The sequence below is a fragment of the Electrophorus electricus genome, chromosome 23 (assembly GCF_041902795.1).
Source record: "Electrophorus electricus isolate QZ-2024a chromosome 23, ASM4190279v1, whole genome shotgun sequence".
NCBI lineage: Eukaryota > Metazoa > Chordata > Actinopteri > Gymnotiformes > Gymnotidae > Electrophorus > Electrophorus electricus.
This window is the reverse complement of record NC_137519.1, coordinates 10,062,501-10,065,424: the sequence shown is the minus strand read 5'-3', so window position 1 is coordinate 10,065,424 and position 2,924 is coordinate 10,062,501. Positions and strand designations below refer to the sequence as shown.

Below are 2,924 nucleotides of genomic sequence, written 5' to 3'. Positions count from 1 at the left end.
TTTATTGCGTAAAACACTGGATAAAAATGTACTGCTTCCAAGACACTGAACCTCTAAACAGCAGAAAGAAAACTGCTGAAATGAAGACAACTTCTTGATACTTTATCTGAATAGTTCATTACTGTCCTTTCTTGTCAACAGATGCATGATAATAAATAATGACCAAGAATAACCCTTAAATACAAAGTCATCCACTTCATACGAGCACATACTAGCAACAGAATCCCCTATCCTCTTCTTATTCTCCTCTGTTATAGAAATAGTCTGCATTTAGGAAGGTTGACCAGTATAAAGACAAGGAGCACACACTATAGAATATGACAGAAGAAAGGAACATTCTTCTCAAGAAGCACAATGCTTTCAAGATTTTACATAAAATTAAAGTGTCTATATAGACACAACATATTGGAAACATGAACCACTTACATTATAAGGACATTTGCAAATATTGGAAAATATTTTTTGGGGAAAAAGGACAGAGAACAAGTTAGCACCTGACTGTATAGGATGGTCCATCCCTAGCCAAGGAATGGCAAAAATTTTATATATATATATATATATATATATATATATATATATATATATATATATATATATATTCCAGTGTCACATATGATTATTGTGTTACAGCTTCCAAATGATCAAAAATGAATAATATTCATAGCCTGGGAAGGCTATGGAAAATTGTTATGGATAGAATACTTTTATTAAAAACTTTTTTCTTTTTTCATGTTTTCTTTATTGTAATATACTTTTATATGTGGTTGCGCACACATACATAAATGCACACACACAAAACAAAACAAAACAAAACAAGCGACTGACACCGTCACCAGAAACACAGAAAGGTCTAACGCTTACTATGTTCATAGCACACTTTCTTCCCTTCTGTTATGTAAAATGCTGTGCCCTGACTGACTTAATTTAAAGACAGTGAGAACTATCCTAAAAAACAACATACAAACTTACCAAAATTTCAAACTAAACAAAATGTCATAAAGCCAAAATAAAATAAAATAAAAAGTTATTTCTTTATGGCCAAACAATCTTAAGTACACATGGTTAGAGCCACTTGGGCTTTAATTCTCCACTATAGAAATACTTATTTCTCTCACTGCCTTTCTGTGTTTGACATCTCTGCCTGAGATGTAGCGTCTGAGGGTTTTAGGTTTTGTTTGCTGATTAGCGAGGAGGGCGTTGGGTATTTGCAAGTTCAGTAAACTCCTTTCAATGGAACTGGAGCAGCGTGAAGGCCCTGCGGTTTAAGTGTTAAGCGTTCTTTCGCTGAGCGGCTAGATATCGACTTTCTTAAAGTCGGGATCATTTCTCTTTATCGCAAAACATTAATATCCCTGGCCCATGCCTCGCCAGTGAGCCCTGGACATAAAAGCCCACGCTCTATTCACCTTCATCCCCTCGCATGCTCCCTACAGAGAGAAGGATGCTGAAAGTTGAAACACTTCATTTTTCTCTTTAAGTGGTTGATTTCACTGGAACCAAAGTTGGTGCCCTTAATCTTTTTAGAAGAATGTTTAAAACAGCAAATGTACAAAAAAGCAAGAAAACAGCTTTGCAAAATAGGACCAGACATAAAAACAAATTAAAAATCCAAATTGTCTAAAACACTAATACTCTCTTTCTCTCTCGCTCTCTATCTTGCTCAATTGTCATTTGAAGGGGAAAAAAAAAAAACATTTGACAATTTTACAAAAACAAAACGAAGTTGCATTTAGGGTCAGTCATCTTGAAGTTCAGATCACACCAAGAAGGAAGGAAGGTGATTATCTACAAGCTTCATATCTACACATCTCTTGCTCTTCTTCATGTTATCTGCTGTGAGTCTTTAAACACCTCAGAGTGCTATAGCTCTGTCCAACTCCTACAACTCACTTAACATCCAGCCTAAAAAAGAGCACAGGAAACATTCCCCCTCTGGCTACAGAGAGAGTGTGAAGACCACCTCCCTTCAGACTTGCACACTTCATATATCCACCGGTTAGGAGAGAAACCTCTCTCATTCTCTCCTTCAGGGAGGCCAATTAATGCAACACATTTCATTCTTGTCTAACAAGGAGCAAGATGAAGAAAAGCTCACTCAGTGTATCGCCTCAGCCCCCTGCTCATCGCCACAAACGTGAACCTCAAACAAACGACACACTGTAACTGCACAAATAACACACCTCTGACTCTAATGGGGCCTGTAAATACACTTCATTGATTTTTTTTTTTTTTTCCTGTTGGTGGTCATCTTGGATTTTTTTCCCTCTTCTTCAAGCTGAAGCAAGGTGGGGCAGGGGAGGGGTGGGTAAGGGACAGTTGGAGAGTGGGGCTGGTTGCTGGGCAGTTCTGGGGGCCGAGCCCTCGACGGCCCGGCTGTGCCGACGACGACTACAGTTTCTTATGAAGAGTAGTGAGGGAGACAGTGTGTTTGTGTGTGTGTGTCTATGTGTCTGTGTATGCGAGTGTGTGTGCGTGCACATGTGCGTGTATGTGTGTGTGTTTGTGGTGGGTGTGTGTGTGTGGGGGGGGGGATGAATTGATTTCCTCTGCGATGACAGCACCAGTCAGGCTGGCACCAAGACACCACCTCTCCCTCTACCTCCCCTCCATCCCTTCATCCACCCCGCCACCCCCCCAACACGCTCTCCGTCCGCTACCTCCATCCGCCCTCGTCAGTGGCGCTGGGCAAATGGCCACCGGTGGTGTCATGTTCTTGAAGGGTGTGTTCAGCTGCCCTCTTCCATCTTCTCTCCCCATCCAACTATCGTGCAATCGTTCGCACGGATCGTTTTTCTGATAAAAGCATTATTTTTGGGACAAAAGTCACTTTAAGGATTTGATGTCTTTTTTTGTTTCCATTTTTTTTTTAGTAAAGTCTTTTCAACTATAATTTCAGGTGACTACAGTAAGAGCTACATATTAAG

The 2,924-nt window shown here is 40.0% G+C and overlaps 1 protein-coding gene across 5 annotated transcripts in view; it reads right to left on the bottom strand.

Moving 5' to 3' along the window:
* Window positions 1-591: 591 nt before the first annotated feature.
* The window catches only part of znf536 (zinc finger protein 536), a 172,656-nt gene continuing 170,323 nt past the window's right edge, over window positions 592-2,924 (bottom strand). For 3 of the 5 annotated variants that reach the window (XM_027004754.3, XM_081705878.1, XM_081705879.1), the window contains exon 7: window positions 593-2,924. This exon is cut by the window's right edge and continues 567 nt beyond it. The gene's annotated coding sequence lies outside the window, so the exon portion shown is untranslated. The other 2 variants (XM_081705880.1, XM_027004755.3) reach the window with 1 other exon arrangement.